Source organism: Pseudophryne corroboree, unplaced genomic scaffold (genome assembly GCF_028390025.1).
Source record: "Pseudophryne corroboree isolate aPseCor3 unplaced genomic scaffold, aPseCor3.hap2 scaffold_1065, whole genome shotgun sequence".
Lineage (NCBI taxonomy): Eukaryota > Metazoa > Chordata > Amphibia > Anura > Myobatrachidae > Pseudophryne > Pseudophryne corroboree.
In genome coordinates, this window is record NW_026967692.1 from 5,523 (window position 1) to 30,171 (window position 24,649).

Sequence of the window (24,649 nt, forward strand, 5' to 3'; positions counted from 1 at the left end):
CTGCCCGGCTCATTTTCCTCACCAAATGCACTACGTCCAACTCTCCTCTCTTACTAGTCCTTCACTGGCTCCCCTTCCCTTTCAGAATCCATTTCAAGCTTCTCACACTTGCTTACAAAACCCTCACCCACTCCTCTCCCATCTACATCTCTGATCTTATCTCGCTTTACACTCCCACCCGTCCTCTTCGCTCTGCTAATGCACGTCGACTCTCCTGCCTACGGATTACTTCCTCCCACTCCTACCTCCAAGATTTTTCACGTGCTGCACCATTTCTCTGGAATTCCCTACCTCTCCCCCTCAGACTCTCCTCCTCTCTACAAAACTTCAAATGGGCTCTCAAGACCCACTTCTTCACCAAACCCAGCCAAATCTCATCCTAAACCTCTGTTCCACGCTCTCTATGTACCCCATCTGTCTCACCCCTGTCTGTCTACCCCTCCCCTTTAGAATGTAAGCTCTCATGAGCAGGGCCCTCTTCCCTCATGTGCTTACTCTTTTCTTACTTTAATAATCTTCAGCTGCACCAAATCCAGCAGTCTTCTGCCACTTAATACTTATTCCAGTGTCATCTGCTGATGTAGCTATGTTTATTTACCCTGTACTTGTCCTATATTGTCATCAACTGTAAGTTGCTGTTTTCCTGTTTGATTATTTGTTTATGTACTCTGTAATTTGGTGCTGCGGAACCCTTGTGGCGCCATATAAATAAAGGATAATAATAATAAATAATATAATATATAGCAGTACGGTACAGTAGGCCACTGCTCTACCTACCTCTGTGTCGTCAAGTATACTATCCATCCATACCTGTGGTGCATTTTAGAAAAAAAACATATCTCGGCAGAGCAATCTATATATCCATCATTTTTCAGACAGCAACAGTGGGTATTGTAATAGTCACCCAATCCATCACTTTTATAGGGTTACATGCATCCACATGCTACAGCCTGTCTCAATAATTTTACTGTCACGGTGTGTGTGTTTGTGTTTTTATTTGGGTATTTTTTGTTGTTGTAGAACTACAGGTACCAGCGAGCCCGTTATTTCCCCGCCTGCTGGTACTTGAGGTTCTCCAAGTACCAGCAAGTGGGGGAGGCTTGCTGTGCCTTGTAGTTCCACAACAAAAAAACAATATTCTTTTTTTACACATATGGCTATCAGCCCGGCACCCACCACCCAGGGGTGCTGGGGACAGCCTCGGGCTTCACCCCTGGCCCTTGGGTGCCTCGAGGGGAGGAACCTCTTGATTTAAGGGATCCCCACTCCTCCAGGGAACCCCGGCCAGGGGTGACTAGTTGGAGGGGTAATGCCAGGGCCGCAGGGACCTACATAAAAGTGTCCCCTGGCTGTGGCATTATTTCTCTGGCTAGTGGAGCCCGGTGCTGGTTTTAAAAATATGGGGGACCCCTACATCTTTTGTCCCACGTATTTTTGGAACCAGGACCCGTCTAAGAGCTGGTTGTCTAAATACGGGGAACCTCTGTCCAATTTTTCCCCCAGTATTTAAATAACCAGGACCGGCTCAAAGAGGCTGGTTATATTAAGGAGGGGAGACCTCACACATTTTTTTTAACCCATTCAGACCCTTCTCCTTTAAGTTAATGGAAGCCCTGGACAACAAAATTGCATTCATGTCCTCCTCCCTCACCCTTCCCAGTCCCAAACACTCATTTTTTTTCTTTAAAAATGTATAATATATCACAAGAACAATGAGCAGGCAGGCAGCGGGCATTGGCGGCATCGGACTGAGATAGAAATTAGTGGTGGAGGGCTGGGTCAGTTGATTGTGGGAGAGTTTGTAAGCCATTGGCGGTGGCAGTGGGTATCGGCTCAGAGGCAGTAGCGGGCATTGGCTAAGGGTCATCGGCAGGATTCGGCGGACATTATGGCTGTAGTGCCTCACTAGCCACTGACCTCACCGCACGCCACTGTGGGACAGATGTAACATGCAGAGAGAGGTAGATTTTGGGAGAAGGAATGTCTTAGCATAACTGTTAATTGCAGTGTAATACTGTAATTCAACTGTGCAGCATTTGTGGCTAAATGTCAAAGAAGCCAGTATTTACCCTGCATGCAAAACAATAAATGTATTTGCACATACCTCCCAACTAACCCAATTTTTGCAGGACAGTCACTTTTTTGGGGAATGTCCAGCTAACCCAAATACCCCCCCCCCCCAGTGTCCCATAGTCATGGGGAAGGGGGGGGGTGGAAGGCTCCCTGTAGCTTGTTGCTCTGCAAATATGCACATTGTGGGTAATTCAGACCTGATCGCTAGGGTGTGTTTTTTGCATCCCTGTGATCAGGTGGTTGCCGCCTACAGCGGAAGGGAAAATTTGCTGTGCAGGTGTGTGATCACATGTGCACAAGAGCTGCACAGCTCAGCACTTACTCAGCCATTGAGGTGACGTCACAAATCCTCCCACAAAACGCCGGGTCCCTCCAGTGTTTTTCCGGACACTCCCTAGAAACATTCAGTTGCCACCCACACAAACACCCTCTTCTTGTCAATCTTCTTGTGATCTCCGGACCGTCGCACCTACGCATTGTGGCGCATACGCATGTGCAGTGCAGACCTGATTGCCCGCTGGGTGAAAATAAATTGAAGCGATCTGGTCTGAATAAGCCCCGATGTCTATTCACGGGAGACAGAGGGGCTGGGGCATGGTCAGCAGCTCACAGAGCACCTATAATGACAAAAATGGGAGACATGGCTCATGATCGCGATATACCTGCGAAGGTACGCCCTCTATTGATTGACAGGCAGAGGCATTCGCATTTTCTGCGGGGCACCCGGAGAAAATGTAGGCACATGCACAGGATGGACCCTGCGTATATGCCCCTATCCTCTTCATAGTTTTTGGGGTTGGAACGAGCAGTGTGAAAACATCAATCGATGGGGGTAATTCCAAGTTGATCGCAGCAGGAATTTTGTTAGCAGTTGGGCAAAACCATGTGCACTGCATTTACGAACAGATGATTTTTTATATAAATTTTAAAATGTTAGTAAATGTGTGTTTTTTTCAACCTGGAAGCCCAACATCGATTAAGATCGATCTTAAATAGACCCCTGGGTTTTAAGGATAACCATGGTTGAGTCCAATAATTAATTCACATTGACCGAAGTTCTAATTAAGTAGTGATGTGCACCGGAAATTTTTCGGGTTTTGGTTTTGGGTTCGGTTCCGCGGCCGTGTTTTGGGTTCGGACGCGTTTTGGCAAAACCTCACCGAAATTTTTTTGTCGGATTTGGGTGTGTTTTGGATTTGGGTGTTTTTTTCAAAAAACCCTAAAAAACAGCTTAAATCATAGAATTTGATGGTCATTTTGATCCCATAGTATTATTAACCTCAATAACCATAATTTCCACTCATTTTCAGTCTTTTTTGAACACCTCACAATATTATTTTAATTGGTATTTGGTACCGGGGACACAGTACCTCAATCAAGTCTATAGTTGGCTCTGAAATCAGCATTAAACTGGATCCACACTTAGATTATCTGTCCAATTTTTTTTTCTAGTTGAAACAAAATTATGCTAATATGTGGCAGCAAATGACAATTGACCATTTGCTCCCAAACACTGGAAAACATCCAAAAATGGTCATTTAGATAAATTGGTTAAATCCATTTCATTTAGCTAATTTATCCAAACTACCTTTATTGTATCTTTGTGGGTGAATGATGTGTGGGTCAGTGTTGAGGGTGGTGGAGGAGATGGGTAATAGGCACAGCAGGGTGTGGACAGTCAAATAGTGTGCTTAGAGGTGCAGATAAATAGGGATATCTAATAATTCACCCACTATTCTATAGAATTATTAGATATCCCTATTTATCTGCATTACTCACCTAACACTCAGCATTTATCTACATGCTGATGCTATTCATAGCACTTAGCTTGCAAGTATTTTACCCATAAGGAGACACATTAGATGTTCCCTCTCTTTTCATTAAAGACGTCCCCAGCAACCATACTGTACTATACTACAACAGGAATAATTACTATGGGGGATTATACCATTTGATCTGGAATAAAGGGAAAATATTGTGGAAAGAGTGCTGTAAGTGTATGATATGTAGAACTATTGCCAGGTTCTGACATTTGTCAAGTGAATTACTAATATACATTCAACTAATATTACATAGTGTCCAGTAATTCAGTATCAGACTAATTGATATAGTCAATTTGGATCAATAATAAAGACACAACACAGGTAGCGAACCTTGATATTAATAAATGTATTTCCATTTATTATATATGGTAATTACATTATACAAACTTATTGTACTTTATTTCGTGTTTAGACAATTTTAACGAATTTATTAAAAGTTAATTTTTAAATCATCATTTGTGCGCCAGCAAAAGAGACATTCTTTTCTCTTCTCCTTTCCTGCATAACATTACTTGTCTCTGGTAGCACCCCCGAACGTCCTACAATTAATATTTAATATAACTGATGGACATTTATTGGGGCCTCTTCATACAAATATTTAAAATTTAATAGCTGGTGCAGAACACAGCCCCTTCCCCCCATTCCCTGTATATCTGGATTCACCAAGGAAATGCTGATACTGACTCCAAGAAGAAATGGAGTCTCTTCCCTATGAAGGTGAAGCCTTGTTTGGCGACGGCCTAGTTAATTTGATCTCGGCAGCTCCCGCAGGTAAGTCAACCTTCTTGCACTATGTTCCCTCTCAACGGATAAAGACGCATCATTATCTGATGCAGTCATTTCGGCCCAATAGATATGCAAGAAGTTAAGATTCCCCTTTCTTTGCAGGTAGAGGAAGGAGAAGAGGGAAGAGGTCTGTAGCCTCTTCAAGATTGCAGGAGCAGAGATTGTCCTCTGCTTCTGCCAAATCCACTGCATGACGCTAGGGCTTTCTTGCAGGAGCCCGCACCAGTGGGGGCACGTCTAAAACTCTTCAGTCAGTTCTGGATTCATTCGGACCTGGACTCGTGGGTTTTATAAATAGTGTCCCAAGGGTACAAACTGGGGTTTCAAGACGTTCCCCCTCACCGATTGTTCAAATCAGCCTTAGTCAGCAGGGAGAAGGTTTTTATTCAAGCCGCTTCGTGGTCCCGAAGCCGGACTGCTCAGTCAGACCAATCTGAAATCTGAAATCCCTCAATTTCTACCTAAAGAAATTCAATTTCAAGATGGAATCTCTCACGGTAGTGATCTCCAGTCCGGAGGAAGGAGATTTCATGGTTTTGGTAAACTTAAAGGATGCCTACTTACATGTTCCCATTTAGCCACTGCATCAAGCTACCTGAGGTTTGCAATTCAGGATTGTCATTACTAATTTCAGACGTTGCCATTTGGTCTGTCCACGGCTCCGAGGATTTTCACCAGGGTGATGGCGGAAATGATGGTTCTCCTTCGCAAGCAAGGAGTCACAATTATCCCGTACTTGGATGTTCTCCTGATAAAGGCGAGATCCAGGGACCAGTTGGTGCAAAACATTGCACTCTCCCTGACAGTTCTTCAACAACATGGTTGGCTCCTAAACTTGCCAAAATCGCAGTTGGTCCCAATGACGCGGTTGTTGTTTTTGGGAGTGATACTGGACACAGAAGAAGAGGTTTTCCTCCAGTGGAAAGGCTATGGAGATCCAGAGTCTGGTCAAACAAATTCTGAAACCAGCAAGAGTGTTAATCCATCAATGCATTCGGTTGCTGGGGAAAATGGTTTTGGCCTACGAGGCCATTCAGTTTGGCAGGTTCCATGCCAGAGTGTTCCAGTGGGACCAGTTGGACAAGTGGTCCGGATCCCACTTACACATGCACCGGAGGATAATCCTGTCTTCCAAGACCAGAATCTCACTCCATTGGTGGCTGCACAGTTCTCACCTCCTAGAGGGGCGATGGTTCGGGATCCAGGACTGGATCCTAGGGACCACGGATGCAACCCTTTCGAGGTGGGGAGCAGTCACACAGGGGGAAAACGTCCAAGGAAGATGGTCAAGTCAGGAAAGTTGTCTCCACATAAATGTTCTGGAGTTAAGGGCCATTTAATAACTGCAGACACAGTACACACTGGGACGGGTGCCCAGCATCCTCTACGGACTAAGAAAAGGATTTACCGGTAGGTATTAAAATTCTAGTTTCTCTAATGTCCTAGAGTATGCTGGGGACTCCGTAAGGACCATGGGGATAGACGGGCTCCGCAGGAGACATGGGCACTTTAAGAAATACTTTAGTTCTGGGTGTGCACTGGCTCCTCCCTCTATGCCCCTCCTCCATACCTCAGTTTGATACTGTGCCCAGTTGAGACTGGGTGCTTTTCAGGAGCTCTCCTGAGCTTTCTGACAGAAAGTATTTTGTTAGGTTTTTAATTTTCAGGGAGCACTGCTGGCAGCAGACTCCCTGCATCGAGGGACTGAGGGGAGAGAAGCAGCCCTACTCTCTGAGTTGCAAGGTCCGGCTTCTTAGGCTACTGGACACCATTAGCTCCAGAGGGATTGGTACGCAGGATCTCACCCTCGCCGTCCGTCCCAGAGCCGCGCCGCCGTCCCCCTCGCAGATTCAGAAGATAGAAGCCGGGTGAGTATGAGAAGAAAAGAAGACTTCAGAGGCGGCAGAAGAGTTCATGATCTTCACTGAGGTAACGCACAGCACTGCAGCTGTGCACCATTGCTCCCATACACCTCACATACTCCGGTCACTGTAAGGGTGCAGGGCGCAGGGGGGGCGCCCTGGGGAGCAATATAAACCTCTTTTTGGCAAAAATATAACATATATACAGCTGGGCACTGTATATGTATGAGCCCCTGCCAATTTTACAGTTTAAGCGGGACAGAAGCCCGCCGCCGAGGGGGCGGGGCTTCTCCCTCAGCACTCACCAGCGCCATTTTTTCTCCACAGCACCGCTGAGAGGAAGCTGCCCGGACTCTCCCCTGCTTATACCATGGTAGACAAGAGGGTTGAAAAGAGAGGGGGGGCACATAATTCGGCGCAAATGACATACAGCAGCGCTACTGGACAAACATTAAGTTACTGTGTTATTCCTGGGTTATATAGCGCTGGGGTGTGTGCTGGCATACTCTCTCTCTCTGTCTCTCCAATGGGCCTTGTGGGGAAACTGTCTTCAGAAAAAGCATTCCCTGTGTGTGTGTGGTGTGTCGGTACACGTGTGTCGACATGTCTGAGGAAGAAGGCTATATTAGAGAGGAGCGGGAGCAAATGAATGTGGTGTCTCCGCCGACACCTGATTGGATGGATATGTGGAATGTTTTAAATGCTAGTGTAAACTCATTGCACAAAAGATTAGACAAGGCTGAAGCTTTGGGACAGTCAGGGTCTCAACCCATGCCTGATCCTATGTCGCAGGGACTGTCAGGGTCTCATAAGTGCCCACTATCCCAGATTGTTGACACAGATACCGACACGGATTCTGACTCCAGTGTCGATTACGTTGATGCAAAGTAACAGCCAAAATTGGCAAAATCCATTCGATATAGGATTATGGCAATAAAAGATGTTTTGCACATCACAGAGGAACCCCCTGTCCCTGACAAGAGGGTACATATGTACAAGGGAAAGAAGCCTGAGGTAACCTTTCCCCCCTCACACGAGCTGAACGAGTTATGTGAAAAAGCTTGGGAATCTCCAGATAAAAGACTGCAGATTTCCAAAAGGATTCTTATGGCGTATCCTTTCCCATCAACGGATAGGTTACGATGGGAATCCTCCCCTAGGATGGACAAAGCATTAACACTGGAAAATCAAATTTTTTACCTTATGTTCCCTCACAGCATAAGAAAGCTCTGCATTATCAAATGCAGTCCTTTCGGTCACAAAGAAACAAGAAAGTGCGAGGTGCGTCCTTTCTTGCAAGAAGTAGGGGCAGAGGAAAAAAGATGCACAACACAGCTAGCTCCCAGGAACAGAAGTCCTCCCCGGCCTCTACAAAATCTACTGCATGACGCTGGGGCTCCACTGGCGGAGTCCGGCCCATGTGATGTCATGCAGCCGCTCTGACCACGCCTCCTGTTTCTCCGTTGCCGACCCAATATTGAAACCCTGCCCCCGCACCGCTCCATCTCCGACTTGGAAATGGAGTGTTGTTGACCCCCCCCCCCCCCCCTGCACCGATTGACAGGCAGAGGCGATCGCATTATCTGCAGGCGGATGCGTATGCTCTTAGCAATTTTTGCAGTTGGATTGCTTATTGCGATTGCAATCCAACCTGAATCAGGCCCTATTACCTATCACAATGCACTGCGGGTAGTACAAAATGGGGTTAATATAGGAGAAAAACCCCCAGAGCTGTGCTCCTTAACTGTCCCTGGTGGCTAGTGGAGCAGCTGCCCAGTAATCAGTGTCCACGCCAGTGCGCACACAGCCCGCCCCCTACAGCCACGCTGGATCACGGTATAAAGTGGGCACAGAAGCCCCTTACCACCCTTTCATCAGCGGCCTCGTGATCCCGGAGGGCGGTGTGTGTGTGACTGACCTTAGGAAGAAACCGGAGCCTCCGCTGCAGTGACCCAGCAACCGGGGCACTGGAGTATACTGTGCCGCTGGGAGTGATGGAGCTGCAGTAAATATGTCTATTAGACCTAGCCTGCTGCAGCCCTTGTAGATTCTTATTAAAAAAGTTCTTCTTTTCTTGTCAAAATTAATAGCTAAGAATAGGATGCCTGAGGCAGCCCCCTGTTAAGTGGCCTGCTACTGAAGGCACCAACTACAAACTGAGCTCCCTGTTCATGGAAGCGAGGTTATAGAGGAGGGGGCGCTGAGTATCTTGTGAACAGTCAAAAGCTTTGAGCTTGTTGGTGCCTCAGATCAAGATCCTACTCTACACCCCAATATGAATCCTTGTGGAGTCCAGTGTACCCCACAGAAGAAAAAAATGTGTCACAACCATTAGCAGCAACATAAGAATAGCTGCTGATGGGCACAATTGAGAAAGGAAGGGGGGGAAACATTTGAATCCAGCACATATATGTAATTCGAATATGTAATTTGTACCTTCCTACTTTAAAATGTAATGGATGAACCTCACCCTGTGAGAACTATCTTCATGATCAAGAGATCTCATATGCAAGATAAGTATGTGTTGGGATAGGGCTGTGGAGGTCGGCTGCTCGGGCACACCCCCGTCAAGTTAAGGAGATTCAACTGAGGAAGCACAAGGGAACTCTCATCTGGGGACAACAACTGCAGGGAGAACACATTTTCAGATGAATGTGGGAGGGCAGAAGGCTGCCTAATACTGAAGCACCCCCAAACAACAAACCAAATGCAACAACTAGTGCAAGCATTCCTGGGGGAAGGCCTGCAGCAGATGGATCCAATAACAGCTCCAGATTTGCTCTACAAGACAAGTAAAAGGTTGTGAGCCCTGCAGCACCACCTGTACTTTGCATACACACATATAGGACAGCATCTCTTATATGCCCCAGGGTCAATAAAATAGTATCCTTATCTAGGGTATCCATCCCCTCAGATAAGGTATCCGTCCATGCTGCTACAGCACTACTACACACCCAGGCCGACGCAATTGCCGGTCTGAGTAAGGTACCCGAATGTGTATAAATGGACTTCAGGGTTATCTCCTGTTTGCGGTCAGCAGACTCTTTGAGGGTAGCCGTATCCTGGGACGGGAGGGCTACCTTCTTGGATAAGCGTGTTAATGCTTTGTCCACCCTAGGGGAGGATTCCCATCTTAACCTATCCATTGATGGGAAAGGATACGCCAAAAGAATCCTTTTGGAAATCTGCAGTCTTTTATCTGGAGATTCCCAGGCTTTTTCACATAACTCGTTCAGCTCGTGTGAGGGGGGAAAGGTTACCTCAGGCTTCTTTCCCTTGTACTTATGTACCCTCTTGTCAGGGACAGGGGGTTCCTCTGTGATGTGCAAAACATCTTTTATTGCCATAATCCTATATCGAATGGATTTTGCCAATTTTGGCTGTAATTTTGCATCATCGTAATCGACACTGGAGTCAGAATCCGTGTCAGTATCTGTGTCAACAATCTGGGATAGTGGGCGCTTATGAGACCCTGACAGTCCCTGCGACATAGGATCAGGCATGGGTTGAGACCCTGACTGTCCCGAAGCTTCAGCCTTGTCTAATCTTTTGTGCACTGAGTTTACACTAGCATTTAAAACATTCCACATATCCATCCAATCAGCTGTCGCAGAGACTCCACATTAATTTGCTCCCGCTCCTCTCTAATATAGCCTTCTTCCTCAGACATGTCGACACACGTGTACCGACACACCACAAACACAGGGAATGCTTTTTCTGAAAACAGTTTCCCCACAAGGCCCTTTGGAGAGACAGAGAGAGAGAGTATGCCAGCACACACCCCAGCGCTATATAACCCAGGAATAACACAGTAACTTAATGTTTGCCCAGTAGTGCTTCTGTATGTAATTTGCGCCGAATTATGTGCCCCCCCCCACTCTTTTCAACCCTCTTGTCTACCGTGGTTTCAGCAGGCGAGAGTCTGGGGAGCTGCCTCAGCGGTGCTGTGGAGAAAAAATGGCGCTGGTGAGTGCTGAGGGAGCCTTCTGCCCTCACACATTCGTCTGAAAATGTGTTCTCCCTGCAGTTGTTGTCCCCAGATGAGAGTTCCCTTGTGCTGCCTCAGTTGAATCTCCTTTACTTGACGGAGGTGTGCCTGAGCAGCGGCCCTCCCCAGCCCTATCTCAAATCATACTTATTTTGCTTAGGTGATACCATGGTCATGAAGATTGTTTTCCCAGGGTGAGGTTCATTCATTGCATTCTGGGTATGCTGACCTCTGTTATTTCCCCAAATGTGGGAATCTCGACTGCATAATTTGTGGTAGGGGCGGGGGGGGACTGCATTTGTGCTTTCCCCTGGTTGGCTCTGGTATAATTTAGATCTCATTGTCTCAGGTCTCTCTCCAGCCTAGTTTGCTGTCTGTTTCCACTTCTCTTTTCTTGAGCCCCTCCCTTCTATGCCCTTGCGCACTATCCTGACTTCTCCCGTCTGCTTACTTTGTGCCTTCCAACGCACAATGCGAACTACAGGTGGTGTTGCAGGGCCCACACCCTTTTATTTGCCTTACAGAGCAGCTCTGGAGCTGTTACAGTGCCCAGCTGCTGCAAGAAATCAGCTTGAATGCTTCAGGGGCTGGGGCATGGCCAACATGAGCCCCACACCAAAGGAGGGTGGGGGGTGTTCAATGCGAACTAGGGGTCTGCTTTCTCATGTGGAAGACTGTTTAATGTGAAAACAAGGTGATATCTAATTAGCACACAGGTAAGGAATTAAGAAAATCTTTATTTAAGGGTGAAAATGTTTCTCACAAAATCGTTGCCCCAATGCATCATTGAAATTCAAGCTGGAAAGATGATTTTAATATATCACTTGTACATTTTGTATTGCTCTTCTGGTGACAATGTAGTTTGTTTTTGTCAATTACCATTTTAATAATAGGGTAAAGAAAATTAAGTGGATTTTTGAAAGAAAACAATACTGTCAATATACTATTAAAACAAATTAAAATGGTAAAAGTTATTGTACTTTAAGTAAACATAAAATAGCTAACATATCAATCCCAGTTTTGGATTACTTTAATTAACAAAAAAAATGCATATAGCAGAGGATAGTTTCAATCTGCCTACCTCTGGTTAATGGGCCCAGCATGCTTCCATTGCAGTACTCTGCTGCACATGTAAGTGCAAGAGATCCTGAAGCACTCACTCATCATGGGAAAGTACCAATGTGTTTCTTCGTTGGTTGATTTAAGAAAATTCTTACAAAAACTCTCCAGATTATTGACTTTTTAAAGTTTTTCTAGGAAACGTTCTAGATGAATGCTTATTAGCCTTTGTCAGTATGTACTTTTTGCAAATTGTCTCTGTGGCGCAATCGGTTAGTGTGTCTGGCTACTAACCAAAAGGTTGGTGGTTCAATCCCACCCAGGGACATAATTGACCTTGTGATCAGGTTTTGGTGATATTTAAGTAGACAAGTCAAAATTTCAAACCCCCTCTTATGGTGTAGGGTACCTGGCCTTCTCTGATGTAATCAGAGTTAGATTTGATTCAGTGATTTTATAAAAAACAGCTAGGAAGCACAATTTAGCAATGGGTTGCAGAGAAAAAAAAATATGCTGGCAGAAAAATCCAATTGAGTGATTAAACAGCTCTTCATTTTCTGCCTTTATTTTTATGCTAACAAATTTGTTCTCTAAAAAGTGTCCACAAAGCCAAGTCTCTGATTAACACCTTTGTAGGGATGGTTTTTCACCTATAACTAAATTAAACTTGCTTCATTGGAAAGGCAGCAAGATGCATCCTCATTTCAATGTCTACTGAAATAATACAGGTTGACACCAGGAAACATTAACGCCACTGCATCCTTGCTGCTTTCTCATGTAGAAGTATGTTTAATGTGAAAACAAGGTGATATCTAATTAGCACACAGGTAAGGAATTAAGAAAATCTTTATTTAAGGGTGAAGATGTTTCTCACAAAATCGTTGCCCCAATGCATCATTGAAATTCAAGCTGGAAAGATCACTTGTACATTTTGTATTGCTCTTCTGGTGACAATGTAGTTTGTTTTTGTCAATTACCCTTTTAATAATAGGGTAAAGAAAATTAAGTGGATTTTTTAAAGAAAACTATATTGTCAATATACTATTAAAACAAATTAAAATGGTAAAAGTTATTGTACTTTAAGTAAAAATAAAAGAGCAAAAATATCAATCCCAGTTTTGATTACTTAAATTAACAAAAAAAAATGCATATAGCAAAGGATAGTTTCAATCTGCCTACCTCTGGGTTATGGGCCCAGCATGCTTCCATTGCAGTACTCTGCTGCACATGTAAGTGCAAGAGATCCTGAAGCACTCACTCATCATGGGAAAGTACCAATGTGTTTCTTCGTTGGTTGATGGAAGAAACATCTTACAAAAACTCTCCAGATTATTGACTTTTTAAAGTTTTTCTAGGAAACGTTCTAGATGTATGCTTATTAGCCTTTGTCAGTATGTACTTTCTGCAAAGTGTCTCTGTGGCGCAATCGGTTAGTGTGTCCGGCTACTAACCAAAAGGTTGGTGGTTCAATCCCACCCAGGGACGTAATTGACCTTGTTATCAGATTTTGGTGATCTTTAAGTAGACAAGTCAAAATTTCAAACCCCCTGTTATGGTGTAGGGTACCTGGCCTTCTCTGATGTAATCAAAGTTAGATTTGATTCAGTGATTTTATAAAAACAGCTAGGAAGCACAATTTAGCAGTGGGTTGCAGAGAAAAAGAAATATGCTGGCAAAAAAAATCCAATTGAGTGATTAAACAGCTCTTCATTTTCTGGCTTTATTTTTATGCTAACAAATTTGTTCTTTGAAAAGTGTCCACAAAGCCAAGTCTCTGATTAACACCTTTGTAGGGATGGTTTTTCACCTATTACTAAATTAAACTTGCTTCATTGGAAAGGCAGCAAGATGCATCCTCATTTCAATGTCTACTGAAATAATACAGGTTGACACCAGGAAACATTAACGCCACTGTATCCTTGCTGCTTTCTCATGTGGAAGTCTGTTTAATGTGAAAACAAGGTGATATCTAATTAGCACACAGGTAAGGAATTAAGAAAATCTTTATTTAAGGGTGAAGATGTTTCTCACAAAATTGTTGCCCCAATGCATCATTGAAATTCAAGCTGGAAAGATGATTTTAATATATCACTTGTACATTTTGTATTGCTCTTCTGGTGACAATGTAGTTTGTTTTTGTCAATTACCATTTTAATAATAGGGTAAAGAAAATTAAATGGATTTTTGAAAGAAAACAATACTGTCAATATACTATTAAAACAAATTAAAATGGTAAAAGTTATTGTACTTTAAGTAAAAATAAAAGAGCCAAAATATCAATCCCAGTTTTGGATTACTTTAATTAACAAAAAAAAATGCATATAGCAGAGGATAGTTTCAATCTGCCTACCGCTGGGTTATGGGCCCAGCATGCTTCCATTGCAGTACTCTGCTGCACATGTAAGTGCAAGAGATCCTGAAGCACTCACTCATCATGGGAAAGTACCAATGTGTTTCTTCGTTGGTTGATGGAAGAAACATCTTACAAAAACTCTCCAGATTATTGACTTTTTAAAGTTTTTCTGGGAAAAGTTTTATATGAATGCTTATTAGCCTTTGTCAGTATAGACTTTTGCAAAGTGTCTCTGTGGCGCAATCAGTTAGTGTGCACGGCTATTAACCAAAAGGTTGGTGGTTCAATCCCACCCAGGGACGTAATTGACCTTGTTATCAGATTTTGGTGATCTTTAAGTAGACAAGTCAAAATTTCAAACCCCCTGTTCTGGTGTAGGGTACCTGGCCTTCTCTGATGTAATCAGAGTTAGATTTGATTCAGTGATTTTATAAAAACAGCTAGGAAGCACAATTTAGCAGTGGGTTGCAGAGAAAAAGAAATATGCTGGCAAAAAAAATCCAATTGAGTGATTAAACAGCTCTTAATTTTCTGGCTTTATTTTTATGCTAACAAATTTGTTCTCTGAAAAGTGTCCACAAAGCCAAGTCTCTGATTAACACCTTTGTAAAGATGGTTTTTCACCTATTACTAAATTAAACTTGCTTCATTGGAAAGGCAGCAAGATGCATCCTCATTTCAATGTCTACTGAAATAATACAGGTTGACACCAGGAAACATTAACGCCACTGCATCCTTGCTGCTTTCTCATGTGGAAGTCTGTTTAATGTGAAAACAAGGTGATATCTAATTAGCACACAGGTAAGGAATTAAGAAAATCTTTATTTAAGGGTGAAAATGTTTCTCACAAAATCGTTGCCCCAATGCATCATTGAAATTCAAGCTGGAAAGATGATTTTAATATATCACTTGTACATTTTGTATTGCTCTTCTGGTGACAATGTAGTTTGTTTTTGTCAATTACCATTTTAATAATAGGGTAAAGAAAATTAAGTGGATTTTTGAAAGAAAACAATACTTTTAATATACTATTAAAACAAATTAAAATGGTAAAAGTTATTGTACTGTAAGTAAAAATAAAAGAGCCAACATATCAATCCCAGTTTTGGATTACTTTAATTAACAAAAAAAAATGCATATAGCAGAGGATAGTTTCAATCTGCCTACCTCTGGGTTATGTGCCCAGCATGCTTCCATTGCTGTACTCTGCTGCACATGTAAGTGCAATAGATCCTGAAGCACTCACTCATCATGGGAAAGTACCAATGTGTTTCTTCGTTGGTTGATGGAAGAAACATCTTACAAAAACTCTCCAGATTATTGACTTTTTAAAGTTTTTCTAGGAAACGTTTTAGATGAATGCTTATTAGCCTTTGTCAGTATATACTTTTGCAAAGTGTCTCTGTGGCGCAATCAGTTAGTGTGTATGGCTATTAACCAAAAGGTTGGTGGTTCAATCCCACCCAGGGACGTAATTGACCTTGCTATCAGATTTTGGTGATCTTTAAGTAGACAAGTCAAAATTTCAAACCCACTCTTATGGTGTAGGGTACCTGGCCTTCTCTGATGTAATCAGAGTTAGATTTGATTCAGTGATTTTATAAAAACAGCTAGGAAGCACAATTTAGCAGTGGGTTGCAGAGAAAAAGAAATATGCTGGCAAAAAAAATCCAATTGAGTGATTAAACAGCTCTTCATTTTCTGGCTTTATTTTTATGCTAACAAATTTGTTCTCTGAAAAGTGTCCACAAAGCCAAGTCTCTGATTAACACCTTTGTAAGGATGGTTTTTCACCTATTACTAAATTAAACTTGCTTCATTGGAATGGCAGCAAGATGCATCCTCATTTCAATGTCTACTGAAATAATACAGGTTGACACCAGGAAACATTAACGCCACTGCATCCTTGCTGCTTTCTCATGTGGAAGTCTGTTTAATGTGAAAACAAGGTGATATCTAATTAACACACAGGTAAGGAATTAAGAAAATCTTTATTTAAGGGTGAAAATGTTTCTCACAAAATCGTTGCCCCAATGCATCATTGAAATTCAAGCTGGAAAGATGATTTTAATATATCACTTGTACATTTTGTATTGCTCTTCTGGTGACAATGTAGTTTGTTTTTGTCAATTACCATTTTAATAATAGGGTAAAGAAAATTAAGTGGATTTTTAAAAGAAAACAATACTTTCAATATACTATTAAAACAAATTAAAATGGTAAAAGTTATTGTACTTTAATAAAAAATAAAAGAGCAAAAATATCAATCCCAGTTTTGGATTACTTTAATTAACAAAAAAAATGCATATAGCAGAGGATAGTTTTAATCTGCCTACCTCTGGGTTATGGGCCCAGCATGCTTCCATTGCAGTACTCTGCTGCACATGTAAGTGCAAGAGATCCTGAAGCACTCACTCATCATGGGAAAGTACCAATGTGTTTCTTCGTTGGTGGATGGAAGAAACATCTTACAAAAACTCTCCAGATTATTGACTTTTTAAAGTTTTTCTAGGAAACGTTTTAGATGAATGCTTATTAGCCTTTGTCAGTATGTACTTTTGCAAAGTGTCTCTGTGGCGCAATCAGTTAGTGTGTACGGCTATAAACCAAAAGGTTGGTGGTTCAATCCCACCCAGGGATGTAATTGACCTTGTTATCAGATTTTGGTGATCTTTAAGTAGACAAGTCAAAATTTCAAACCCCCTGTTCTGGTGTAGGGTACCTGGCCTTCTCTGATGTAATCAGAGTTAGATTTGATTCATTGATTTTATAAAAACAGCTAGGAAGCACAATTTAGCAGTGGGTTGCAGAGAAAAAGAAATATGCTGGCAAAAAAATCCAATTGAGTGATTAAACAGCTCTTCATTTTCTGGCTTTATTTTTATGCTAACAAATTTGTTCTCTGAAAAGTGTCCACAAAGCCAAGTCTCTGATTAACACCTTTGTAGGGATGGTTTTTAACCTATTACTAAATTAAACTTGCTTCATTGGAAAGGCAGCAAGATGCATCCTCATTTCAATGTCTACTGAAATAATACAGGTTGACACCAGGAAACATTAACGCCACTGCATCCTTGCTGCTTTCTCATGTAGAAGTCTGTTTAATGTGAAAACAAGGTGATATCTAATTAGCACACAGGTAAGGAATTAAGAAAATCTTTATTTAAGGGTGAAAATGTTTCTCACAAAATCGTTGCCCCCAATGCATCATTGAAATTCAAGCTGGAAAGATGATTTTAATATATCACTTGTACATTTTGTATTGCTCTTCTGGTGACAATGTAGTTTGTTTTTGTCAATTACCATTTTAATAATAGGGTAAAGAAAATTAAGTGGATTTTTAAAAGAAAACAATACTTTCAATATACTATTAAAACAAATTAAAATGGTAAAAGTTATTGTACTTTAATGAAAAATAAAGAGCAAAAATATCAATCCCAGTTTTGGATTACTTTAATTAACAAAAAAAATGCATATAGCAGAGGATAGTTTTAATCTGCCTACCTCTGGGTTATGGGCCCAGCATGCTTCCATTGCAGTACTCTGCTGCACATGTAAGTGCAAGAGATCCTGAAGCACTCACTCATCATGGGAAAGTACCAATGTGTTTCTTCGTTGGAGGATGGAAGAAACATCTTACAAAAACTCTCCAGATTATTGACTTTTTAAAGTTTTTCTAGGAAACGTTTTAGATGAATGCTTATTAGCCTTTGTCAGTATGGACTTTTGCAAAGTGTCTCTGTGGCGCAATCAGTTACTGTGTACAGCTATAAACCAAAAGGTTGGTGGTTCAATCCCACCCATTGACGTAATTGACCTTGTTATCAGATTTTGGTGATCTTTAAGTAGACAAGTCAAAATTTCAAATCCCCTCTTATGGTGTAGGGTACCTGGCCTTCTCTGATGTAATCAGAGTTAGATTTGATTCAGTGATTTTATAAAAACAGCTAGGAAGCACAATTTAGCAGTGGGTTGCAGAGAAAAAGAAATATGCTGGCAAAAAAATCCAATTGAGTGATTAAACAGCTCTTCATTTTCTGGCTTTATTTTTATGCTAACAAATTTGTTCTCTGAAAAGTGTCCACAAAGCCAAGTCTCTGATGAACACCTTTGTAAGGATGGTTTTTCACCTATTACTAAATTAAACTTGCTTCATTGGAAAGGCAGCAAGATGCATCCTCATTTCAATGTCTACTGAAATAATACAGGTTGACACCAGGAAACATTAACGCCAATGCATCCTTGCTGCTTTCTCATGTGGAAGTCTGTTTAATGTGAAAACAAGGTGATATCTAATTAGCACACAGGTAAGGAATTAAGAAAATCTTTATTTAAGGGTGAAGATGTTTCTCACAAAATCGTTGCCCCAATGCATCATTGAAATTCAAGCTGGAAAGATGATTTTAATATATCACTTGTACATTTTGTATTGCTCTTCTGGTGACAATGTAGTTTGTTTTTGTCAATTACCATTTTAATAATAGGGTAAAGAAAATTAAGTGGATTTTTGAAAGAAAACAATACTGTCAATATACTATTAAAACAAATTAAAATGGTAAAAGTTATTGTACTTTAAGTAAACATAAAATAGCTAACATATCAATCCCAGTTTTGGATTACTTTAACAAAAAAAATGCATATAGCAGAGGATAGTTTCAATCTGCCTACCTCTGGTTAATGGGCCCAGCATGCTTCCATTGCAGTACTCTGCTGCACATGTAAGTGCAAGAGATCCTGAAGCACTCACTCATCATGGGAAAGTACCAATGTGTTTCTTCGTTGGTTGATTTAAGAAAATTCTTACAAAAACTCTCCAGATTATTGACTTTTTAAAGTTTTTCTAGGAAACGTTCTAGATGAATGCTTATTAGCCTTTGTCAGTATGTACTTTTTGCAAATTGTCTCTTTGGCGCAATCGGTTAGTGTGTCTGGCTACTAACCAAAAGGTTGGTGGTTCAATCCCACCCAGGGACATAATTGACCTTGTGATCAGGTTTTGGTGATATTTAAGTAGACAAGTCAAAATTTCAAACCCCCTCTTATGGTGTAGGGTACCTGGCCTTCTCTGATGTAATCAGAGTTAGATTTGATTCAGTGATTTTATAAAAAACAGCTAGGAAGCACAATTTAGCAATGGGTTGCAGAGAAAAAAAATATGCTGGCAGAAAAATCCAATTGAGTGATTAAACAGCTCTTCATTTTCTGCCTTTATTTTTATGCTAACAAATTTGTTCTCTAAAAAGTGTCCACAAAGCCAAGTCTCTGATTAACACCTTTGTAGGGATGGTTTTTCACCTATAACTAAATTAAACTTGCTTCATTGGAAAGGCAGCAAGATGCATCCTCATTTCAATGTCTACTGAAATAATACAGGTTGACACCAGGAAACATTAACGCCACTGCATCCTTGCTGCTTTCTCATGTAGAAGTCTGTTTAATGTGAAAACAAGGTGATATCTAATTAGCACACAGGTAAGGAATTAAGAAAATCTTTATTTAAGGGTGAAGATGTTTCTCACAAAATCGTTGCCCCAATGCATCATTGAAATTCAAGCTGGAAAGATCACTTGTACATTTTGTATTGCTCTTCTGGTGACAATGTAGTTTGTTTTTGTCAATTACCCTTTTAATAATAGGGTAAAGAAAATTAAGTGGATTTTTTAAAGAAAACTATACTGTCAATATACTATTAAAACAAATTAAAATGGTAAAAGTTATTGTACTTTAAGTAAAAATAAAAGAGCAAAAATATCAATCCTAGTTTTGATTACTTTAATTAACAAAAAAAATGCATATAGCAGAGGATAGTTTCAATCTGCCTACCTCTGGGTAATGGGCCCAGCATGCTTCCATTGCAGTACTCTGCTGCACATGTAAGTGCAAGAGATCCTGAAGCACTCACTCATCATGGGAAAGTACCAATGTGTTTCTTCATTGGTTGATGGAAGAAACATCTTACAAAAACTCTCCAGATTATTGACTTTTTAAAGTTTTTCTAGGAAACGTTCTAGATGTATGCTTATTAGACTTTGTCAGTATGTACTTTTTGCAAAGTGTCTCTGTGCCGCAATCGGTTAGTGTGTCTGGCTACTAACCAAAAGGTTGGTGGTTCAATCCCAACCAGGGACGTAATTGACCTTGTTATCAGATTTTGGTGATCTTTAAGTAGACAAGTCAAAATTTCAAACCCCCTGTTATGGTGTAGGGTACCTGGCCTTCTCTGATGTAATCAGAGTTAGATTTGATTCAGTGATTTTATAAAAACAGCTAGGAAGCACAATTTAGCAGTGGGTTGCAGAGAAAAAGAAATATGCTGGCAAAAAAAATCCAATTGAGTGATTAAACAGCTCTTCATTTTCTGGCTTTATTTTTATGCTAACAAATTTGTTCTTTGAAAAGTGTCCACAAAGCCAAGTCTCTGATTAACACCTTTGTAGGGATGGTTTTTCACCTATTACTAAATTAAACTTGCTTCATTGGAAAGGCAGCAAGATGCATCCTCATTTCAATGTCTACTGAAATAATACAGGTTGACATAAGGAAACATTAACGCCACTGTATCCTTGCTGCTTTCTCATGTGGAAGTCTGTTTAATGTGAAAACAAGGTGATATCTAATTAGCACACAGGTAAGGAATTAAGAAAATCTTTATTTAAGGGTGAAGATGTTTCTCACAAAATCGTTGCCCCAATGCATCATTGAAACTCAAGCTGGAAAGATGATTTTAATATATCACTTGTACATTTTGTATTGCTCTTCTGGTGACAATGTAGTTTGTTTTTGTCAATTACCATTTTAATAATAGGGTAAAGAAAATTAAATGGATTTTTGAAAGAAAACAATACTGTCAATATACTATTAAAACAAATTAAAATGGTAAAAGTTACTGTACTTTAAGTAAAAATAAAAGAGCCAAAATATCAATCCCAGTTTTGGATTACTTTAATTAACAAAAAAAAAAATGCATATAGCAGAGGATAGTTTCAATCTGCCTACCGCTGGGTTATGGGCCCAGCATTCTTCCATTGCAGTACTCTGCTGCACATGTAAGTGCAAGAGATCCTGAAGCACTCACTCATCATGGGAAAGTACCAATGTGTTTCTTCGTTGGTTGATGGAAGAAACATCTTACAAAAACTCTCCAGATTATTGACTTTTTAAAGTTTTTCTAGGAAAAGTTTTATATGAATGCTTATTAGCCTTTGTCAGTATGGACTTTTGCAAAGTGTCTCTGTGGCGCAATCAGTTAGTGTGCACGGCTATTAACCAAAAGGTTGGTGGTTCAATCCCACCCAGGGACGTAATTGACCTTGTTATCAGATTTTGGTGATCTTTAAGTAGACAAGTCAAAATTTCAAACCCCCTGTTCTGGTGTAGGGTACCTGGCCTTCTCTGATGTAATCAGAGTTAGATTTGATTCAGTGATTTTATAAAAACAGCTAGGAAGCACAATTTAGCAGTGGGTTGCAGAGAAAAAGAAATATGCTGGCAAAAAAAATCCAATTGAGTGATTAAACAGCTCTTAATTTTCTGGCTTTATTTTTATGCTAACAAATTTGTTCTCTGAAAAGTGTCCACAAAGCCAAGTCTCTGATTAACACCTTTGTAAAGATGGTTTTTAACCTATTACTAAATTAAACTTGCTTCATTGGAAAGGCAGCAAGATGCATCCTCATTTCAATGTCTACTGAAATAATACAGGTTGACACCAGGAAACATTAACGCCACTGCATCCTTGCTGCTTTCTCATGTGGAAGACTGTTTAATGTGAAAACAAGGTGATATCTAATTAGCACACAGGTAAGGAATTAAGAAAATCTTTATTTAAGGGTGAAAATGTTTCTCACAAAATCGTTGCCCCAATGCATCATTGAAATTCAAGCTGGAAAGATGATTTTAATATATCACTTGTACTTTTTGTATTGCTCTTCTGGTGACAATGTAGTTTGTTTTTGTCAATTACCATTTTAATAATAGGGTAAAGAAAATTAAGTGGATTTTTGAAAGAAAACAATACTTTTAATATACTATTAAAACAAATTAAAATGGTAAAAGTTATTGTACTGTAAGTAAAAATAAAAGAGCCAACATATCAATCCCAGTTTTGGATTACTTTAATTAACAAAAAAAAAATGCATATAGCAGAGGATAGTTTCAATCTGCCTACCTCTGGGTTATGTGCCCAGCATGCTTCCATTGCTGTACTCTGCTGCACATGTAAGTGCAATAGATCCTGAAGCACTCACTCATCATGGGAAAGTACCAATGTGTTTCTTCGTTGGTTGATGGAAGAAACATCTTACAAAAACTCTCCAGATTATTGACTTTTTAAAGTTTTTCTAGGAAACGTTTTAGATGAATGCTTATTAGCCTTTGTCAGTATGTACTTTTGCAAAATGTCTCTGTGGCGCAATCAGTTAGTGTGTATGGCTATTAACCAAAAGGTTGGTGGTTCAATCCCACCCAGGGACGTAATTGACCTTGTTATCAGATTTTGGTGATCTTTAAGTAGACAAGTCAAAATGTCAAACCTCCTCTTATGGTGTAGGGTACCTGGCCTTCTCTGATGTAATCAGAGTTAGATTTGATTCAGTGATTTTATAAAAACAGCTAGGAAGCACAATTTAGCAGTGGGTTGCAGAGAAAAAGAAATATGCTGGCAAAAAAATCCAATTGAGTGATTAAACAGCTCTTCATTTTCAGGCTTTATTTTTATGCTAACAAATTTGTTCTCTGAAAAGTGTCCACAAAGCCAAGTCTCTGATTAACACCTTTGTAAGGATGGTTTTTCACCTATTACTAAATTAAACTTGCTTCATTGGAAAGGCAGCAAGATGCATCCTCATTTCAATGTCTACTGAAATAATACAGGTTGACACCAGGAAACATTAACGCCACTGCATCCTTGCTGCTTTCTCATGTGGAAGTCTGTTTAATGTGAAAACAAGGTGATATCTAATTAGCACACAGGTAAGGAATTAAGAAAATCTTTATTTAAGGGTGAAGATGTTTCTCACAAAATCGTTGCCCCAATGCATCATTGAAATTCAAGCTGGAAAGATGATTTTAATATATCACTTTTACATTTTGTATTGCTCTTCTGGTGACAATGTAGTTTGTTTTTGTCAATTACCCTTTTAATAATAGGGTAAAGAAAATTAAGTGGATTTTTTAAAGAAAACTATACTGTCAATATACTATTCAAACAAATTAAAATTGTAAAAGTTATTGTACTTCAAGTAAAAATAAAAGAGCAAAAATATCAATCCCAGTTTTGATTACTTAGATTAACAAAAAAAATGCATATAGCAAAGGATAGTTTCAATCTGCCTACCTCTGGGTTATGGGCCCAGCATGCTTCTATTGCAGTACTCTGCTGCACATGCTTCACGTGCAAGAGATCCTGAAGCACTCACTCATCATGGGAAAGTACCAATGTGTTTCTTCGTTGGTTGATGGAAGAAACATTTTACAAAAACTCTCCAGATTATTGACTTTTTAAAGTTTTTCTAGGAAACGTTCTAGATGTATGCTTATTAGCCTTTGTCAGTATGTACTTTTTACGAAGTGTCTCTGTGGCGCAATCGGTTAGTGTGTCCGGCTACTAACCAAAAGGTTGGTGGTTCAATCCCACCCAGGGACGTAATTGACCTTGTTATCAGATTTTGGTGATCTTTAAGTAGACAAGTCAAAATTTCAAACCCCCTGTTATGGTGTAGGGTACCTGGCCTTTTCTGATGTAATCAGAGTTAGATTTGATTCAGTGATTTAATAAAAACAGCTAGGAAGCACAATTTAGCAGTGGGTTGCAGAGAAAAAGAAATATGCCGGCAAAAAAAAATCCAATTGAGTGATTAAACAGCTCTTCATTTTCTGGCTTTATTTTTATGCTAACAAATTTGTTCTCTGAAAAGTGTCCACAAAGCCAAGTCTCTGATTAACACCTTTGTAGGGATGGTTTTTCACCTATTACTAAATTAAACTTGCTTCATTGGAAAGGCAGCAAGAAACACTAGACTAATTGGAGGTGCGCCCTAAAGCAAATTACAATGTTAGGATTAGGGGGTTCGGAAAGACCTCTAGTGTATACTGTCACGATCCGGGTATCTGGACGCCATAACTTACCTTTCAGATGCCTCCTAAGGCTGGCTCAGCGCTCCAGGACCGGATCCCATCTGTTATTCTGATGTCCCCATTCCTGCCTCCTCTCCTGTCACTCTGAGACGCTGTCACAGCGGCGCCATGTTACATCTTGAATGGCATCTCCCGCGGCCTCCGCCGCCGTCCCTGAGTTTCTGCATGCAGGATGTCAGAGTGGCGCTTATGTCAGCCGCGGCCTCCGCTGTTGCCCGCGTGGTTCAAATGTGCACTCATCAGTCTGGCGTCTCCTGTTTACTGTGGCCGGCGCCGCCATTGCTGTTAAAGTTCCCACATGGATTATCAAACCAATCTTCCCTCCAAGTGTCTGCATGGGCGCAGCCATGTTGGATTCTGTCACCTGTTCATTTCCACCAATCCGCTGTTTCCATTGTAATCTGCATAATTGCCTAGCCAATCCCTTCCTTGCTGCAGGTATAAGTATTCTGTGCCTGAGCAAGGAAGGCGTCAGTGATTTGGTTGTCAAACCTAGTTCCAGTTTGTCTCTCTCCCGTGGTTGTTTTCCAGGTTCCAGTTACCATCTCCAAACCTCCACTAAAGAGACCCG

The 24,649-nt window shown here is 40.7% G+C and overlaps 4 non-coding genes across 4 annotated transcripts; all 4 read left to right on the top strand.

Moving 5' to 3' along the window:
• The first annotated feature begins 10,675 nt into the window (after window positions 1–10,675).
• LOC134988456 (U1 spliceosomal RNA) lies at window positions 10,676–10,845 on the top strand. Its single transcript, XR_010193924.1, has one exon. It is a non-coding gene; the product is annotated as a U1 spliceosomal RNA (small nuclear RNA).
• Window positions 10,846–11,845: 1,000 nt separating this feature from the next.
• On the top strand, window positions 11,846–11,919 carry TRNAS-ACU (transfer RNA serine (anticodon ACU)). The gene has a single exon. It is a non-coding gene; the product is annotated as a tRNA-Ser (tRNA).
• Window positions 11,920–13,002: 1,083 nt separating this feature from the next.
• Window positions 13,003–13,076, top strand: TRNAS-ACU (transfer RNA serine (anticodon ACU)). Its single transcript has one exon. It is a non-coding gene; the product is annotated as a tRNA-Ser (tRNA).
• A 10,437-nt stretch (window positions 13,077–23,513) lies between these two features.
• On the top strand, window positions 23,514–23,587 carry TRNAS-ACU (transfer RNA serine (anticodon ACU)). The gene has a single exon. It is a non-coding gene; the product is annotated as a tRNA-Ser (tRNA).
• Window positions 23,588–24,649: the final 1,062 nt, after the last annotated feature.